The sequence below is a fragment of the Enhydra lutris genome, unplaced genomic scaffold (assembly GCF_002288905.1).
Source record: "Enhydra lutris kenyoni isolate GAN:26980312 unplaced genomic scaffold, ASM228890v2 scaffoldscaffold24, whole genome shotgun sequence".
NCBI lineage: Eukaryota > Metazoa > Chordata > Mammalia > Carnivora > Mustelidae > Enhydra > Enhydra lutris.
In genome coordinates, this window is record NW_019154108.1 from 26,425,447 (window position 1) to 26,446,780 (window position 21,334).

At 35.6% G+C, this 21,334-nt stretch overlaps 1 protein-coding gene across 2 annotated transcripts in view; it reads left to right on the forward strand.

The window, feature by feature from the left end:
- Nucleotides 1-21,334, forward strand: part of LOC111150846 (ring finger and WD repeat domain 2) — a 249,971-nt gene that overhangs the window by 188,250 nt on the left and 40,387 nt on the right. The gene's annotated exons all lie outside the window — the stretch shown is intronic.

The window sequence follows — 21,334 nt, forward strand, 5'->3', positions numbered from 1 at the left end:
TTCCCTAATGATCATTTACAGTATATACTTAATAAACATTTAGCAGAATCTGGTATTGTCTTAGCAAGAAAAAAATTGGATGTAGGTAAAGGAGAGTGTCCTGTATGTACACCTAATTAAATATTATTTCAGGGCAGAGTTCCTCTCTATTTATTTCAGGGCAGAGTTCCTCTCTATAAATGCACTTATATAATGCACTTATATAAGAATATTTAAAAACATTTAATTTCTTAATAAGAAAGTTGTACTTCTAAACTGTGAAAAAAAGTTTTCTTAAACTTGTCACTTATTTTATTTTTATTTTTTATTTTTTTTTAAGATTTTATTTGTTTGACAGAGAGAGAGATCACAAGTAGGCAGAGAGGCAGGCAGAGAGAGAGAGAGAGGGAAGCAGGCTCCCCGCTGAGCAGAGAGCCCCATGCGGGGCTCCATCCCAGGACCCTGAGATCATGACCTGAGCCGAAGGCAGAGGCTTTAACCCACTGAGCCACCCAGGCGCCCCAACTTGTCACTTATTCTCATAAGCTATATGATACAGTAGTTCTTTTTATTATCTTGATTTTTATAAACAGTCATTCACTAATGTCATCTTCTTGAAAAAAATAGCTCTTTAGGTGCTTACTTGGTTGTTTTTATTTTTGAACCAAAAAATTCTTTCTTGATGGGTGCTTTGAGAATTCTGAGTTGCTGATACTATTTGACTTTGATTAGCTATATTCCATTCCTATCTTATTTAAAGTTCTGTTAATCAACTTCCAGTTTGGGCAGTGGTAGACTAGGTGATTTATACTAACTAGAACTAGAAAAGTTGGACCAAGTGTATTTATTTTAAAACAACAACATAAACCTGTTCAAAGACTTTGGAATGTAAGTAAGATAGAAAAGAATTAATGGCATAGGAATGGAAACCTGGCTTTGGAGTATGCTTTTCCTCTGGGAGCCTTTGGCACTCTTGGTAGAATGGCTGAGAACACTTATGGCAGCTTCACAGGGGGACACGTATTAGAATTTAGTGCTCACCACTACGTGGGTGAACTTACTTTGGTTTAGGGCTCCAAAAAGGGCTGTAGTCTAGGGTAAACCAGTAGAAGATAAACTCTCAAAATGATTGCAACTCCAGATCATATCAGTCCTGAAATTAAATTGAAATGATCCTGTATTGCTAGTTAAACTTAAATCCTCTTTGAAAGAAGATCTAAAAAAGATCATCTGGGAATTTATTTTGTTTTAAATTGCAAATACAGTAACTAAGTCACAGTAAATAGCAGACAGACATAGGAAAAGGCAAAATGTTGTGAATAAATTTAGCCTAAACAGTGGACAACAGGAACAAAATCACAGCAGCCCTGGATATCAGAATTATCAAATGTAGCTTAAAAATAACCATGCTGACAAGATAAAAGATAAGATAGAAAATTTCAACTGGGAAGTAAAAAATTATAATTCCCCAAATTAAGAACTCAGTGGATGGATTGTATGGAAGAAAAGAGAGTCAATGAACTTTCAGTATGTTAGAAGAAAATATACAGAAGGAAGCATGGAGAGAAAAATAGGATGAAAAAAAATACAGAAAAGAAATGAAGGATGAAGTAAGAAAGTTTAATATATTCAATAGAAGACCTAAAAGGAGAGAAAAGAAATAATACAACTGAAGCAAATATTAGAAGAATTATCGTTCAGAACTTTATAAAATTGATGAAAGACATCAAGGCAGAGATTCATTAAGCCCTTGTACCCCAAAGAGTAAATTTACAATGTGAGTAGAGATTTAATATTATATTTGGACCATGAAGAGACTTAAGTGTGCCTGAAACTCTGACCTTGGATCTGCTTTCTCATGGTAGTACTTCGTGAAAATGCGCTGAGTTAGGGACAAACATGGAATATTATTGCTAGCAGCTAGTTATCTCTTAAATTTACTATGAAACTCCATCTGTACTATTGCACGTGGACTTAGAGAAATGTGAGTTGGCATATCGGCTTTACATCTATCCAAAGTGAGCAATATAAGATTGACAGGAAACCAAGGCACATCTCTGTATCTAGAACCCCATGTACCCTATATGTCCTTAGCAAATATGCATACTCTTTGTGTGGGTTCAGGAGATATGCAAGAGGCTATGCATGTGTATAGTTGCTTGCCCTCCTCATGAGTTTGAAGATATTGTGCATGCTGAATTTCCTATCCTATATACCTCTATAGAGCTAACTAACCTAGTGGAAGACTAAAGCTAATTGTGTCTGGTCCTGTGACCCCTGCTGGTGGTAGGACAGCCACACCTTGATACACCATAATCAAACTTTAGAAAATAAAATGCAAAGGGAGTTTTTTTTCCATTTATTTATTTGTCAGAGAGAGAGAGAGAGAGAGAGAGAGAGAGAACACAAACAGCGATAGCAGCAGGCAGAAGGAGAAGCAAACTCCATGCTGTGCAAGGAGCCTAATGTGGGACTTGATCCCAGGACCCAGGATCATGACCTGAGTCAAAGGCAGACGCTTAACTGACTGAGCCACCCAGGCGTCCCACAAAGGGAGATTATTAAAAGAAGGCAGAGAAAAAGTCACTGTCTTCAGAAGACCAGCAATTAGACTGATAGCCAATTTTTTCATGAAGCAATAGAAACCAGAGGTGGTGGAACCAGATCTTTACTGTGTAAAGGGAAATACCTGCTGGTCTATATTTCTCTAGCCAGTGAAAATCTCTTAAGACAAAAGCAAAATGAAGACATTTTTAGATAAATAATAATGAAGAATTTGCCACCAGTAGACCTATAGTAAAGAAAACCTGAAAGGATATTTTTAAGGCAGGAGGAAAAGATGCAGAACCTAAAGATGAAAGTCACAGATGTCGAAAGGAATGGAAAAAGATGAAGGAATGGAAATGGCAAAAAGGAATAGAAGTAGTAATATGTAGTAAATCTAAATGCCTATTGACTTTGTAAAGCAGTGATACCTTGTTGGATTTAATAAGCACATAGAATTAAGTATTTGATAGTAATAAGCCAGAAGGGTAAATGTGATTAAAATGTTCTCAGGAATTTTCCTTGTCAGGGAAGGAGGTAAAAAAACTAATTAATTAGACTGAAAGGAATGCATATTCTAGTTGATAGGATAACCTTTCTAAAGTAGATTCTTCAAGTATACTACCTAGATCAACACATCAGCGTCACCTGGGAACTTGCTTTATTTACCAGTAAAAAGATGAAAAGTTCTCTAACTCACTTCATAGTCCAGATTTATTTTAAATTTGATTTTTGCATAAGTCACTTTGTGCATGAAAAGTAACTTCATTTCCCTATTTTAGATGAGGCAGAAAGTGTGAGAGAGTCTTATTTATTTAACAAATATTTATTGTATGTAGTCATGGTTCTAGATATGGAGGATAAACTTGAACAAAACTTTAAGAAAAATTCTGGGCCTCTTAGGAATCTCTTAGGAGACTTAAAATTTTATGTGCTGGAGGAGACGGAAAAACAAAATAAATAAATAGTTGTATTAGAAGGTGTTGAGTGACTTGTAGGAAAACAAAGCAAGAGAGTGCGACAGGGAGTGCTGGAATAAGGAGTTGTAGTTTTCAGTGGTGGTGACAGAATCACCTACCTGAGTAGCTGAATTAGAGCAAAGACAAGGACATAAGATGTAATCCATGTTTAAAGGTGGAAGGGTATTCCAGGTAGAGCAAACAGTTCAGAGACCTTGAAGTAAGAAAGTAATTAGTGTTTCAGTGATTATATCAGTAATAGTGATCAGCGATAGTGATCAATAGTAGTGATCAGTAATAGTGGCCTTAAGAAAGGAGTTCAGTGTGGTTGCACTACAGTGAACTAGGTGGAGAGTAGTCAATCTCAGAGTGGGGGAAGACGAACCATTTCAACAGAACATTGTTTACTAAAGTCTGGACTGTAGCTTTTATCCAGTGTGAGTTGGAGCCGTTTTAGGATTTTGAACAAAGGAGTGATTAAATGTGACTTCAGATTTTTAAAAATCAGTTTGGCTTTTGGAGAATAGACAATAAGGTGTCAAGGAACCAATAAACTGCATGTGGAGAGTGAAAGAGAAAAGTCTAGGATGACACTGAGATTCACCCTCCACCCCCGCAGCTTTAGGAGTGGAGTTGCCAGTAACTGAGAAGACTACCAGAAGAAGTGCCTTAAAGGAGAACAGGAGGTGACGTTTAGACTGGTTCAAGTTTGAGACATACTTGTCTTCTAAGTGGATATACCAAGTTTGGAGTTCACAGCAGATTGTGAGGCCAGAGATAGGCATTGATAGCTGTGAGCTTGTTTAAGCCAAGAAATTGGGTGGTATCTCTGCTAGGGAGTGTAATTAGATACTAGAAGTGTGTGAATACCATACTTCAGAGAGTTCCTTAGTGTTCAGTGATTAAAGTGACAAGGAGTAATCAACAAAGAGTGAGAAAGAGTAGTTCTCTCTATAGTAGAAAACTGGTACCTGGGAAGCCGAGTGAGAAAGTTTTTCAAGGAGGCGAGATTGATTGGCTTTGTCAAATGTTACTAATACAAGTAAGATGACTAAAAAAAGTGAAAGGAGTGGTATGAGAAAAATTTGATTGGAGTGGTTTTAAGAAAGAAAGGGAAGGGAGAAGTTGGAGATAGTGAAGTACAGAGAGCTATTTTGGGGAGTAGTAAAACAATACCGTGTTTAATCTCACCTAGATTACTTTGTTAAAATATGAAATCAATAGCGGTCTCTAAAAAGGCCAAACATTTTATTGTCATTCTGTCCTTTATTTCTATTCTACCTAATTTTGATCGTAAGAAAGAGATCAATCTTACTTACTTTTGAAAATTTTTATTTTTTTATTTTTTTTATAAACATATAATATATTTTTATCCCCAGGGGTACAGGTCTGTGAATCGCCAGGTTTACACACTTCACAGCACTCACCATAGCACACACCCTCCCTAATGTCCATAATCCCACCCCCCCAACTCCCCTCCCCCCATTAACCCTCAGTTTGTTTTGTGAGATTAAGAGTCACTTATGGTTTGTCTCCCTCCCAATCCCATCTTGTTTCATTTACTCTTCTCCTACCCCCTTAACCCACCATGTTGCATCTCCTCTCCCTCATATCAGGGAGATCATATGATAGTTGTCTTTCTCCGATTGACTTATTTCGCTAAGCATGATACCCTCTAGTTCCATCCACGTCGTCGCAAATGGCAAGATTTCATTTCTTTTGATGGCTGCATAGTATTCCATTGTGTATATATACCACATCTTCTTTATCCATTCGTCTGTTGATGGACATGTAGGTTCTTTCCATAGTTTGGCTATTGTAGACATTGCTGCTATAAACATTCGGGTGCACGTGCCCCTTCGGATCACTACGTTTGTATCTTTAGGGTAAATACCCAGCAGTGCAATTGCTGGGTCATAGGGTAGTTCTATTTTCAACATTTTGAGGAACCTCCATGCTGTTTTCCAGAGTGGTTGCACCAGCTTGCATTCCCACCAACAGTATAGGAGGGTTCCCCTTTCTCCGCATCCTCGCCAGCATCTGTCATTTCCTGACTTGTTAATTTTAGCCATTCTGACTGGTGTGAGGTGATATCTCATTGTGGTTTAGATTTGTATTTCCCTGATGCCGAGTGATATGGAGCATTTTTTCATGTGTCTGTTGGCCATCTGGATGTCTTCTTTGCAGAAATGTCTGTTCATGTCCTCTGCCCATTTCTTGATTGGATTATTTGTTCTTTGGGTGTTGAGTTTGCTAAGTTCTTTATAGATTTTGGACACTAGCCCTTTATCTGATATGTTGTTTGCAAATATCTTCTCCCATTCTGTCAGTTGTCTTGGTTTTTGTTAACTGTTTCCTTTGCTGTGCAAAAGCTTTTGATCTTGATAAAATCCCAATAGTTCATTTTTGCCCTTGCTTCCCTTGCCTTTGGCGATGTTCCTAGGAAGATGTTGCTGCGGCTGAGGTTGAAGAGGTTGCTGCCTGTGTTCTTCTCAAGGATTTTGATGGATTCCTTTCTCACATAGAGGTCCTTCATCCATTTTGAGTCTATTTTCGTGTGTGGTGTAAGGAAATGATCCAATTTCATTTTTCTGCATGTGGCTGTCCAATTTTCCCAACACCATTTATTGAAGAGGCTGTCTTTTTTCCATTGGACATTCTTTCCTGCTTTGTCAAAGATTAGTTGACCATAGAGTTGAGGGTCTATTTCTGGGCTCTCGATTCTGTTCCATTGATCTATGCGTCTGTTTTTGTGCCAGTACCATGCTGTCTTGATGATGACAGCTTTGTAATAGAGCTTGAAGTCCGGAATTGTGATGCCACCAACTTTGGCTTTCTTTTTCAATATTCCATTGGCTATTCGAGGTCTTTTCTGGTTCCATATAAATTTTAGGATTATTTGTTCCATTTCTTTGAAAAAAATGGATGGTACTTTGATAGGAATTGCATTAAATGTGTAGATTGCTTTAGGTAGCATAGACATTTTCACAATATTTATTCTTCCAATCCAGGAGCATGGAACATTTTTCCATTTCTTTGTGTCTCCCTCAATTTCTTTCATGAGTACTTTATAGTTTTCTGAGTATAGATTCTTAGTCTCTTTGGTTAGGTTTATTCCTAGGTATCTTATAGTTTTGGGTGCAATTGTAAATGGGATCAACTCCTTAATTTCTCTTTCTTCTGTCTTGTTGTTGGTGTAGAGAAATGCAACTGATTTCTGTGCATTGATTTTATATCGTGACACTTTACTGAATTCCTGTACAAGTTCTAGCAGTTTTGGAGTGGAGTCTTTTGGGTTTTCCACATATAGTATATCATCTGCGAAGAGTGATAGTTTGACTTCTTCTTTGCTGATATGGATGCCTTTAATTTCCTTTTGTTGTCTGATTGCTGAGGCTAGGACTTCTAGTACTATGTTGAATAGCAGTGGTGATAACGGACATCCCTGCCGTGTTCCTCACCTTAGCGGAAAAGCTTTCAGTTTTTCTCCATTGAGAATGATATTTGCGGTGGGTTTTTCATAGATGGCTTTGATAATATTGAGGTATGTCCCCTCTATCCCTACACTTCGAAGAGTTTTGATCAGGAAGGGATGCTGTACTTTGTCAAATGCTTTTTCAGCATCTATTGAGAGTATCATATGATTCTTGTTCTTTCTTTTATTAATGTGTTGTGTCACATTGATTGATTTACGGATGTTGAACCAACCTTGCAGCCCTGGAATAACTCCCACTTGGTCGTGGTAAATAATCCTTTTAATGTACTGTTGAATCCTATTGGCTAGTATTTTGGTGAGAATTTTTGCATCTGTGTTCATCAAGGATATTGGTTTGTAGTTCTCTTTTTTGATGGGATCCTTGTCTGGTTTTGGGATCAAGGTGATGCTGGCCTCATAAAATGAGTTTGGAAGTTTTCCTTCCATTTCTATTTTTTGGAACAGTTTCAGGAGAATAGGAATTAGTTCTTCTTTAAATGTTTGGTAGAATTCCCCTGGGAAGCCGTCTGGCCCTGGGCTTTTGTTTGTTTGGAGACTTCTGATGACTGTTTCAATCTCCTTACTGGTTCTGGGTCTGTTCAGGCTTTCTATTTCTTCCTGGTTCAGTTGTGGTAGTTTATATGTCTCTAGGAATGCATCCATTTCTTCCAGATTGTCAACTTTGCTGGCGTAGAGTTGCTCATAGTATGTTCTTATAATTGTCTGTATTTCTTTGGTGTTGTGATCTCTCCTCTTTCATTCATGATTTTATTTATTTGGGTCCTTTCTCTTTTCTTTTTGATAAGTCTGGCCAGGGGTTTATCAATCTTATTAATTCTTTCAAAGAACCAGCTCCTAGTTTCGTTGATTTGTTCTATTGTTTTTTTGGTTTCTATTTCATTGATTTCTGCTCTGATCTTTATGATTTCTCTTCTCCTGCTGGGTTTAGGCTTTCTTTCTTGTTCTTTCTCCATCTCCTTTAGGTGTAGGGTTAGGTTGTGTACCTGAGACCTTTCTTGTTTCTTGAGAAAGGCTTGTACCGCTATATATTTCCCTCTCAGGACTGCCTTTGTTGTGTCCCACAGATTTTGAACCGTTGTGTTTTCATTATCATTTGTTTCCATTAATTTTTTCAATTCTTCTTTAATTTCCTGGTTGACCCATTCATTCTTTAGAAGCATGCTGTTTAGTCTCCATGTATTTGGGTTCTTTCCAAATTTCCTCTTGTGATTGAGTTCTAGCTTCAGAGCATTGTGGTCTGAAAATAGGCAGGGAATGATCATAATCTTTTGATACCGGTTGAGACCTGATTTAGGACCCAGGATGTGATCTATTCTGGAGAATGTTCCATGTGCACTAGAGAAGAATGTGTATTCTGTTGCTTTGGGTGAAATGTTCTGAATATATCTGTGATGTCCATCTGGTCCAGTGTGTCATTTAAGGCCTTTATTTCCTTGTTGGTCTTTTGCTTGGATGATCTGTCCATTTCAGTGAGGGGAGTGTTAAAGTCCCCTACTATTAAGGTATTATTGTTGATGTGTTTCTTTGATTTTGTTATTAATTGGTTTATATAGTTGGCTGCTCCCACGTTAGGGGCATAGATATTTAAAATTGTTAGATCTTCTTGTTGGACAGATCCTTTGAGTATGATATAGTGTCCTTCCTCATCTCTTATTATAGTCTTTGGCTTAAAATCTAATTGATCTGATATAAGGATTGCCACTCCTGCTTTCTTCTGATGTCCATTAGCATGGTAAAATCTTTTCCACCCCCTCACTTTAAATCTGGAGGTGTCTTTGGGTTTAAAATGAGTTTCTTGTAGGCAACATATAGATGGGTTTTGTTTTTTTATCCATTCTGATACCCTGTGTCTTTTGATTGGGGCATTTAGCCCATTAACATTCAGGGTAACTATTGAGAGATATGAATTTAGTGCCATTGTATTGCCTGTAAGGTGACTGTTATTGTGTATTGTCTCTGTTCCTTTCTGATCTACTACTTTTAGGGTCTCTCTTTGCTTAGAGGACCCCTTTCAATATTTCCTGTAGAGCTGGTTTAGTATTTGCAAATTCTTTCAGTTTTTGTTTTTCCTGGAAGCTTTTAATCTCTCCTTCTATTTCCAATGATAACCTAGCTGGATATAGTATTCTTGGCTGCATGTTTTTCTCGTTTAGTGCTCTGAATATATCATGCCAGCTCTTTCTGGCCTGCCAGGTCTCTGTGGATAAGTCTGCTGCCAATCTAATATCTTTACCATTGTATGTTACAGACTTCTTTTCCCGGGCTGCTTTCAGGATTTTCTCTTTGTCACTAAGACTTGTAAATTTTACTATTAGGTGATGGGGTGTGGACCTATTCTTATTGATTTTGAGGGGGGTTCTCTGAACCTCCTGGATTTTGATGCTTGTTCCCTTTGCCATATTGGGGAAATTCTCTCCAATAATTCTCTCCAATATACCTTCTGCTCCCCTCTCTGTTTCCTCTTCTTCTGGAATCCCAATTATTCTAATGTTGTTTCGTCTTATGGTGTCACTTATCTCTCGAATTCTCCCCTCGTGGTCCAGTAGCTCTTTGTCTCTCTTTTGCTCAGCTTCTTTATTCTCTGTCATTTGGTCTTCTATATCGCTAATTCTTTCTTCTGCCTTATTTATCCTAGTAGTGAGAGCCTCCATTTTTTATTGCACCTCATTAATAGCTTTTTTGATTTCAACTTGGTTAGATTTTAGTTCTTTTATTTCTCCAGAAAGGGCTTTTATATCTCCCGAGAGGGTTTCTCTAATATCTTCCATGCCTTTTTCGCGCCCGGCTAGAACCTTGAGAATCGTCATTCTGAACTCTAGATCTGACCTATTACCAATGTCTGTATTGATTAGGTCCCTAGCCTTTGGTACTGCCTCTTGTTCTTTTTTTTGTGGTGAATTTTTCCGCCTTGTCATTTTGTCCAGATAAGAGTATATGAAGGAGCAAGTAAAATACTAGAAGGATGGCAACAACCCCAGGAAAATATGCTTTAACCAAATCAGAAGAGATCCCAAATCGTGAGGGGGGAGAAAGGGGATAAAAAGAGGTTCAGAAAGAAAGAAAAAAAAAAAAAAAAGAAACAAAAGAAGAAAATGAATAAAGAAAAAATATAAAAAGGAAAAAAATATATTAGATAAACTAGTTAAAAAACGTTAAAAAAGAAAGGGGTAAAAGTTTAAAAATTTTAGCAGAAGAAGAGGAAAAAAATTGAAAAAGAAAAAAAAAATTAACTGCAAGGGTAAAGAATCATGGGGAGAGCCACGCGCTCCGGCTTTGCTTTCTCCTCCTCTGGAATTCCACTGCTCTCTTTGGTATTGAAACTGCACTCCTTGGTAGGTGAACTTGGTCCTGGCTGGATTTCTTGTTGCTCTTCTGGGGGAGGGGCCTGTTTTAGTGATTCTCAAGTGTCTTTGCCCCAGGCGGAGTTGCACCGCCCTTACCAGGGGCCAGGCTCAGTAATCCGCTCGGGTTTACTTTCGGGAGCTTTTGTTCCCTGAGCGCTTTCCGTAGAGTTCCGGAAGACGGGAATGAAGATGGCGGCTGCCCAGTCTCCAGCCCGGAGGAGCCGAGAGCCCGGGACCCCACTCCTCAGTGCGCCCTCAGAGAACAGTGCCCAATTACTCCCATCACCCTGGCCTCCGGCTGCGCTCCAAGCTGACCGAGCCTGCGACCGGTTCAAGGTAACCCCGAGCTTAGAGCTCACTCCTCGGCTCTGTCTCTGTAGCCGGCTTCCCCGTTCTAATACCTGTAAGCTCTGCGACACTCAGACACCCCCGATCCTTCAGTGACCCTGCGGGACCTTAGGCCACGCTGACCCCGCACGGGCTTCACCCCGGTTAAGCCTTAGGAGCGATGTCCCTCAGCGGAACAGACTTTTAAAAGTCCCGATTTTGTGCTCCGTTGCTCCGCCGCTTGCCGGGAGCCGGCCCCTCCCCCCACGGTCTATCTTCCCATCGCTTTGGATTCACTTCTCTGCCACTCCTACCTTGCAGAAAGTGGTTGATTTTCTGTTTCTAGAATTGCTGTTCTTCTTCTCTTCGATCTCCTGTTGGATTTGTAGGTGTTTGCAATCTTTAGATAAGCTATGTAGCTGATCTCCCGCTACCTGAAGTAGTCTCAGCCTGCTACTTCTCCGCCATCTTGACTCCTCCCCCTATTTTATTTATTTTTAAAAGATTTTATTTATGGAGAGAAAGAGAGGGAGGATGGGGTAAGGGCAGAAGCAGAGAATCTCAAGTAGACTCTCTGTTGAGCCCAAGCCTTGCTTTAAGGCTCAGTCTCAGCATGCTGAGATCATGACCTGGAAACCAATAATTGGCTTAATCAACTAAACCACCTAGGTGCCCCATAAATTTAGAAAAATTTTAAATGTAATCAACCAAAGAGAAGAATGGAAATCTAACTTTGTAAATAAAAATATTACTCAACAAAGGGAAGGACATCTATCTCCACCTTCATAAAATTTTTTTAGTTCATTCTTCTGTAGTTGATGGTCAGTTAGATGTTAGAGAGTTGATGGGATGGTTCAGATCTTATCTTTACTGATTTTTTTCTGAAAGAGATAAATTTAAGGTCACTTAGAAAATAGCTTGACTTTGGAAGTCTTTTTTAGGTTTTGGACAAATATAAGTGTGTATCATTTAACTGTAATGAACTAAAATGACCTAAAATTCTTCAATTAATGATAGTATAAAAAATGCATCTGCTTTTATGTTATTTATGGCAGTGATTTAGTCATAGGGAGGGAATGGGCAATTAAAAATGAGTGGTAGAGGGAAAGGCACTAAGACAACTAGATACATTCTTTTAGGAGAGTATAACAGTCTTATAAAATTTGGAATAGTTTCTAGCAGGTTAAATTTCTGTTTAGCTTTGTTTTTTTCCTAAAACCTATCGGGGGGTGTGTGTGTGTGTGTGTGTGTGTGTGTGTGTGTGTGTGTGTGTGTGTGTGTTTCTTTTTGGCCACTTCTAGGTGCAAATGAACCAGTAATTTCAAGCCCCATTTTGAACCATCAGCCAAGATCATATATAATTCCCATTCTTTCTATTTCTACCAACCTTCCTATAAACTGGAAAGAATGTTATACACTGCCCTTTTTAAGATGTTGATCAACTTAAGTGTAATATTTCTTTCATCTTCTCCTTTATTTCACAGTACTATGGAAGTTAACAGCATGCTTTCCTACCTTCATATTTGCTGTGTGGTCTATTTTGCTTTAGAATTACAATTTTTACTTTTAGTTACTCTCACTTAAAGACAGTATTTTTATTTTTTTTAAAGATTTTATTAATTAGAAAGAGCACAAAGGGGTGGGTGGGGTAGAGGGAGAGGAAGAAACAGACTCCCTGCTGAGCAGGAATTCACAGTGAGGGGCTTGAGGGGCTCCATTTCGAGATCCCATGCCTGATCCCAGGACCCTGGGATTACAACCTGAGTCAAAGGCAGACATTTAACTGGCTGAGAAACCCAGGCACCCTAATGTTGTTTCTTTTAGTCTGAGAGGCCATACTTTGTGCTTTGTCTGTTTTTCTTCTTTCCTGTCTTTTTCCTGTGTCTAAAAGTACCTTTATTCAGTCACTTTTAGTTTGCTGACAGATCCTTCTGTCCTTTGTTCAGTAGCTTTGTCTTGTACTGGTAATGGCTCTATCATTTCTACCACTAAAATGCCAAAATCTCTTCAACCATATTTAATTTTCAAAGAATTTTAAGATGTTTCATTTGGACTCTAGTAGTAAATATTCTTTTTGCTTTCTAGAAGAATTTTAATTGCAACTTAGGCCCTCTCTAGAATAGAAATGGTAGTGTTACATAAATGAAGAATACAGAATTATTTATTTTATATTTTGGTTTTAGTTTATTATTTTAATTCGCTTGAAGACATTTTAACTGTAGAAACCTTAGTAGTTTAGAGTTATTAACACAAAGATATTTTATTACTGCCAAATTATTAGGGTTTTTCTTCCCAAGACTAAATCTTATTATTTACATTGTCTATTTTAGTCTTAATTTTCATGATTTTTAAAAAATATGGATTTTTGAGAAATAACTACTAGGAATAACAGATCTTTTTACCTTTCTTTAGGATTTCAAATTTAATTTCATCACTAGTTATTTTTTAAATATAAATGAGTACTCTATCATATGTTTCAATTGCTGTAATAAAGGAACTTTAATATCTACTAACTTGAAGAAGCAACTATAAATTCTAAAGTTGTATATCTGAATATATTGAATCCATATTGAACATTCAGATACATTTCATTTGAATGATTATATAATCTTTGAAGTAAGTGTGGTTTGCTGTATTTCCATACATAGCAGTCAGCTTAGTACTTTTGAATATAGAGGATGGTGGGCTTAGTAGGCTGCAATTTTAATTCATTTTCTGACTCTACTTTTTAAAAAATACCACATAGTTTATTTGGCCTCTCATGTCCGGATGTAGTAAAATTTGCTGATACTTCTTGGAAATAGCCATTATCTGGATTAATAAAGCCTATATGTAATCAACAGTGTATGTCATTTCTAGTTTCATCCTCTCTTTTTAAAATACACTATTTATTCACAATTTTCCATAGGTATTAATATGGACTAACAAATTTTGTTTTCTTCCTCCCCCCTCTTCCTTCCTATGACATCCCTAAATACTCAAATCCTTTTAAGTATATCTAAAAGCAGTAATGATATGGTCAGGATAACTCATTAACTAAATAATTATCCTTAGCTAATTTATAGTTGATTCAGAGGAAAATTTTTAAAATTTTAAGAGGGTGTGGCAATCAGTGTGAATGTCCTTGGCAAACACTTTGATGCAGTGTAATATCATAATCTTGGAACATTATCTCTTAGGCTTTTTTACTAAATGACTGTTATTATAGTTTGTTACTCAAAGAAACAATTAGAAATGAATACATGTATATTTTAAAGAATTTATAAAAAAGTAGAAAAAATGTCTATTATCACTTTTTCCAGAAATAACCAGTAGTAACGTTTTAATGTAATTAATCTTCATGTTATTTTCCATTCATGGGTTCTGTTTTTTTTTTTTTTAATAAAATTGAGTATTTTACATATTATCATTTGCTTTTTAATTTTTTTCATGTATTCTTTATCTTTTGCCTTTTTTTTTTTTAAGAGATTTTATTTATTTGACAGAGATTCCACGAGAGAGGGAATGAATACAAGCAGGGGGAGTGGGAGAGGGAGAAGCAGGCTCCCTACTGAGCAAGGAGCCTCATGTGGGGCTCCATCCCAGAACCCCGGGATCATGACCTGAGCTGAAGAAGATGCTTAACAACTGAGCCATCCAGGCACCCCCACCTTTTGCCTTTATCATTAACTCTTGAAAAGAGTATTTTCAGTGGCTACGTATTATTCTATTCTAAGAATTTACCATACTGGCATATCAGTGTTTTGTTGAGGATGTTAATGTTTCCTTTTTACTATTATATAACTTGAATACTTTGAATACTACTTCTTGAATATTTTTGTCATCTTTAAATCTCTAATTAATTCTTTAGAAGAGAACCTTCAAGGTTTATCCATTTAAAAAAAAAATACTTTTAAGACTTTTGATTAAAATTAGTTTGTCTTCCAGAAAAGTTTATTTACATTTGCTCTTGCACCAAGAAACAAGAACATCCAGGGGGTTCAGTTACATCGAACATGGGATGTAATACCAGTACCTCTGCCAAGTTGAAAATATTTTGTCAGTAAATATGTAATCATTTTTTATTGTTTCTCTAAGCAATTTTCTAAAACGATGACTTTTTTTTTTTTTTTTTACAAATTGTATGCTTATATACTGAGAATGTTTTTTTAAAGAAATTTTTGCTTGAAAGGGAAATACCATGCAATTGGGTTTTTTTTGTTTTTTTTTTTTTGAGATACTGTTTTATAAACACAGTCAGTTTGGTGTTTGTAATTCAAATCTATTCCACTGTCTCCCACACCCTACATCCTCCTTGAAAGTAATGCTCTGAAGTGAAGGTAAATTTGGGACACTACTGGTTATTTATTTTTTATTTCTGTTATATCTTTTTTTTTTTTTTAATCCTGCTTTATTCAGAGACTGGAGTCAGGTAGAGGAGAATATGTATGTTCTCTATCTGTGGATCCTTCTGTTGGCATGACTTAAAACTGATGGAATGAAATATAAATTGACTCAAGAATGCAAATGCCTATTTCTGTTCTTAAGTGATCATATCTATTTAAAAAGATACCATATTTTTGTTGGAAGCAGATCATGAGTCCATTGTAACTTCCATTGAGACTGTAGGTTATCCCCATCATTGTTTTAGCAGTTCTGTAGCACATCATACATACTTATCTAATCTTGGGTCACCAATTCTAAATGGATATCTAATGGGAAAAGGCAGTACTTATAAAGGACACTTAATACTTCCTTAGCTCTTCAAAAATGATTTAAAAGAAATGTATATTCTCAAAAAAAAGCATTAGTTATTAAGGGTGGCTATTTTTTCTTGTGGCCTGAAACACCAAGAATCATATTGAAAGTTTCTGTAATTCTAGAATGAAGGTTGTCAGGACAAAGATTTTCTTAATTTCCGTCCCTTGAAACCAAGTCCAACAAAACTTGGCTTGGGAATCTGTCAACTGTATTATCACCCGTACGGTACAAAGTTATAACCATGTTGAGTGAGAACATCTTTTTCAGTCATATAATAAAATACATTTTTATATTCCTATTTCTAATGAATTAATTTAATAAATTTCTAACTTTATATAATGAAACACTTTTTTAAGTGTTTTAACTAAAACTTTATGATCTTAAGATCTTCTTTTCTTTACCTAAATCTCTCATGATTCCTATCCATTAAATGTATTTGCTGAATGAATTAATATACTGCCTTTTACTATTATTTGTGTTCATGTCTCTTATCCCCTGCTAACCTGCGAACTCCTTGAAAAAAAAGGCATCCTACTATATTAAGTAAGAGCACGACTATGAAACCAGATCATCTAGATTGATCAGATCTTCCACATAGTAATTCTGTGACCTTGTACAATTTCCTTAACTGTACAGTGGCTCAGTTTCCTCATCTATATTTTTAAAAAAAATTTTATTAAGTAGGCTCCATTTCCAGCATAAGGCTTGAATTTACCACCCATGCTCTATCAACCGAGACAGCCAGGTGCCCCCCCCCCCATCTATAACATGCTGATGACAACAGTAATTTACCTCTTATGGTTATTATAAAGTTAAAATAAGGTACATAAAGAGTTTAGAATAGTTTTTGGCATATAGTAAGAGCTATATAAATGTTTGATATTGGTGTCATTCATTTTTAAAATACCCTTTAGCACAAAGCAAATTGTTTGCACCTAATGTGTAATTAGTATACAATTTTTGTAATAAATGATATAGTCTTTTAGGCTTCTCCTTTATCTTGTTTGTTCCATAATTAATTAAATACTAATTTTAAAACTAAAATGTTGGAATAGAGCTAGAAAATACTTCTAACATCTAATAGACTCACTTGAAACTCAGTGGTAATATCAAGATTACAAAGTTTAAGAAACTAGTTTTTCTGACATCAACATTCATAGGTACCTATATAATCATTTTATAATTATCAGTGTGCCCCTTGGGATAACCCCCAGGCTTTTGCTTGTTTTCAAAAACAATGAAAATTTTAAAGTTAATGCAGCTATAGGGAAGTTGGCATTTATTATTAGCTTAATATTTTTGTTAGATTTATAGCCTGTTCTTCCTTTCCTTTTAACGTTGCTTGTATTTTACAATTCGGTCTTCTCTCAAGAAGACTTAACTATTTTTCCAATTTATATGTTTTTATCTAAGAGATAGTCATTCCTCTCTGACTCAGTAAACACTGCGTATAAAGCAGCAGATTGCCCACAACCAGGGAAGCTAAAGCTTATGTTAAAAAGCCTGTCTGCTTTCATTAAAGTACAGAATGCATCTAGAGGAAAATTTATTCATACCAGTGATTTTCAAAACTGACTGATTATCGGAATCATCTTGGGATCTTTAAAAAATATATATGAACAAAACATTTATTGTTAGATCCATGAAGCCCTATTTAGGGGGAGGAAAGATGGAGACTTGTATTAAAAAGTCCCCCAGGCCTCCTTGGAAAATTATATGAATAAGTAAGCTTGGAAACGGATGTTTATGTTACCACTGGAAAGAGATTTGTTAGACATAGTAACCAAGAGGCATAAATGGTTCTTCCGCATCTGCTAATGAGGTAGTGATTGTATATCTAGTATCTCTTAGATTTTGCTACTCTCTTACCCCCTTAGGAAGAGACATAAATAAAAACAATAAGATGTAGTCTTTTTCCTTTCTTTAATTAAAAAAAAATTACCCTTAATTTATATTAACTTCCCACACTACTAAGCTGTTTCTGATCCTGAATTCTTCAGTGAACACAGAGAAGACAACATAGGAGCTTCTTTTTCTTTCTTCTCTCCTTTCTTCATTTCTGTTTCTCTTTTTCCTTTTATCTTTCCTTTCCTTTCTTCTTTCCTCTAGCTGGATGGTTTATAACACTTTAGAAAATTTTCCTGACTGGAAGAGGGCCAATCTGAATGAACTCTTGTCTTGGGCGTGGAAGGAAATGAAGATTCTGAGCATGGACCCTGACTTCCAGGAAGACTGTGGCTCCCATCTCCTAAGTGCCCCACTCTTCCCTTAGCATCCAGGCTAGAGTGGGGTGGGGAAATAGAAAAGAGAGGAGACAAGAAGGTGGTGGAAAACTGAAGCAAAGCTGTAATTTATTTCTTTTCTAAGTTAATTATATTAAGTGTAAATATTCCTTGACCTTAATGTCCACTACTGTATGGACTGCCTCTGTGAAAGCATTTGTTGCTTTAGATATATTATGGTGACTATTGTAATGAAATCAACAAAATAAGATTTAGTGAGTCTGCCACTCAACATTTTAAATATATCATTATTGTCATTTTTGTATGTGCTGTAATGGAATTTGACCTATATTAGAATGGTTCTCATAATTTTTCTCATTAAACATTTTTTTTGAAATAGTGTTTGTCCTTCTGAAGTATACCAATTTTCAAGCATAGAATTGACAGAAATTTTTAAGCTGCTTGTTTTTTTTAATTTTTACTTTACCTTGCATAAGAGAAAAAAGAAATATATTAATTTGAGATAGTGAATAATTTCATTATTACCCCACCACACTTAAAATTGTCCAAAATATTTTGAGATGGGAAAGGATTTAACTTTGGTTTCTACATGTTTATCTTTTGACGGTTCCTACCAAATTTCTATTAGAAGTAGTAGAAGGCTATAGAGTGAATATTGAATATCATTTCCTTGATTTAAAAGTTTTTAATGAATACCACTTGAGTTGGTTTTATATGAAGTATATGTATGAAAAATTATTTTCTAATTGAATAAAAATATAGTTAGCAATTATACTGAAATCAGAATTAACCAAGGACAGCAACGTTTTAAGGAAAAAGTGTTTTCTGCTGATTCAAACTTGCATCCTATCTGGGGGAAAGAAATATATGTTTATATTTTACTTCACTAGTCTCACGTTAATCCCTGTTGTTCTCATGATGTCTCTCTATTGATGTGATCCTTACAGCCTTTCAGATCTCTTACTCTGTCATTTCTTAAATCCCATTTTATGCAGCATTTTTCCAAGTAAAGCTACAAAAATTGGCGTTGATATTTCTAGGATGGTAGATAAGTTGTTAGTGCTGAACATAGAAATAATTTGATTATGTAGATTAAAGAAAAGTCAATCTATTATAATTGCTGTAAAGAAGCTATTTAATTTGGGGCCTGTTTTTGTTAGTCTTTTTTTACTCTAGATAAGAAGATTAATTTGGATGAAAATATAGATTCTTTATTTGAACTGTGATAGCCAGTCAAAAGGTAAAGATAAAGGCAGAAAATAAATCCAAATCCTTTGGTTTAAATGACCAAAGTGTTTACACATTGTTGAGAATTAAATAGTTGATATCGCTTATGCTTGTCTTCAGGTTCTTTGACTTTGAGGGAAGTAGGAAGTTTAGGGGTAGATTATACAGAAAGTAAATCTGACCTGAAGATTCAGTTCCTTTTTGTTAATTTACTGTTTTAAATCCTAAGTATCCAGTTATGTCTGATGGTTTTGTGACACACCAAGGATATCTTTGTGAGTTGCTTTCCAGAAGTTGGGAAATTGCCTTTGCTTTTAGTGGTTTTTTTTTTTTTTTTTGGTTCGTTTTTTGTTTTTTTTATTTCTCACAACATTCCAAACATGACTTTATTTTAGGAGACCCAAGAGTTTATCTTTTTATTTTAAAAATATTGCTAATAATTATTGTATAATTCTTACGGATCCTCATGTAGTGTTCTCACCTGATAAATAAGAAGTGAGATATTTTATTTCATGCCAGACTATCTAAATACTTTTGAAATATGTAGCTCAATATATATAATTCTATATTTAGCAGCCAAAAATAATTTAGGTTTCACAAATCATACTTAGGTGCTCTTACTGTTTTTCACTAACCAACCAGATCTATAATTCATCTGATAATCCTTGCTATTTGTACTAATGGAAGTCTATAGTGGTTCTGATAAATCCGAAATGTCAACTAATAAGAATGGATAATTGTTGTAGACACTTACTGTGGATATTTATATTTAAAAGGAGGGTTTATGCCTCTCCCAGTTAAGGTTAGCCTTACTGCTTCAAAATTAAATAGGAGTCTGTGTTTATGAGGAGTATTTCCATTTCCTTAAAGTTTTCTGTTTTGTAAAGGTTTAAGACTTTAATTCTAAGCTTTTTACATTTCTCTGGATTTTTAAGATCTGACAATTGTGTTTTCCTGTACTAATGGAAAGGATGAATTATTGATGGCAAATCAAATTCTAGGATCCCTTATAGGGATCTTGCTAGTCTTTATTGGTAAAAGAAAGCCTGGTTACACTGTAGGTTTTACACTGTCCATCACAGTCCTCTCACCATGTTTAAAATAGGTTTCATTTTTTCTATAATGAAGAAGTAGAATGAAGAAAACCACTTAATTTTGACCAGAGTTGAGGTTGTTTTCTACACATTAGCAACATTGCTTTTACTTATTTTCCCTTTTCCTTTTTATTCTCTGCTTTCCAAGTCATCATTTTAGGGATATGGAGAAAAAAAAGAACTTCTCAAGGGTAGTAACTTGGGTTTTTGGGAGGGTTTTGGCTTTTGGTTTTTTTGTTTGTTTTGTTTAAATCTCATATTAACTTTAAACCCCTCCACTTGATATAACCAATAGAGCGAAAGGGTTTTGTTTTTTTGGTAATAATAGTAAATTGTTCGAAGGTATATTTTTTTCTATTGACTGAGATTTATCAAGAACATAAGTTACTTTTAAGCTTGTGTATGTCTTAGGCTTTTAGGTATAAAGATTTGCATCAACCTGAGTTATTAAGAATGAAACTCTTGGCTCTGAATAGGTTTGAATAAACCCTTAGAAGAGATTCTTTCACCCAGTTTAGATGCCATCTTTCTTACTTTGTGATAGATAAGTGGCAGTTACTTTTTAAATTAATCATGAGGTTTTGGTTCTTTGCATGAACATTTGCATTTGAATTATTATGCACTTTCTCTGATGCTTGCTAAAACATACAGGTTATATATCAAAAGACTCAAAACAAGTCAGAATAACCACAAGCTTCCTTCTCAGCCTGTTGTCATACATAAAGCAATGCTTGACCAAGCAGAAACTTACCTTCAGCATTTGGACCCTGCGAATCCAGTTATATCCTATTCAAGAGATCAGTGACTTTTTTTTTAATCCCTTCATCATCTCTGCTTTAGAATGTTCTATTTTTCTCTATATAAAGAGCTTTTCAAAAACAGAGAATAGGGAAAATTTGCCCTGTAATAGTAGCACCTAAACAAAACCGTAGTTAATGTTCTGATGTCTGTCTTTCCAGTCTTTGGCCTGCATTTCTTAATTAGTTTTACATTTTCAGTATACTTTGTATTTAGTTTTTTATGCTGACTACAGCTAAGCATTTCCTCTCCTTACATCATGCATTTATATTTATTATGAATTAGTTTGTCTGTTATTATTAAACATTTAGGCTGCCTCTGAGTTTTTTGTAGTTCTAAGTTCTCAGTGTTTTGGGGCCTATTGTTTTACCCCTTTTGTCTTGTAATATTATATTTATAATACAGAATCTTGTAAGCTGGGGAAAAACGGGATCAAAGGATTCATATTTTTTAGCTTTTGATATCTATTATTGTTTTGATTTCCAAAACCGGACCAGTTTTGGAAACTATAGTTTCTCTTTACCATTCCTGCACTGATTGTCAGGGATGGGAGGCAAAGGTAAGAGGCAGTGAGGTGAGAAGA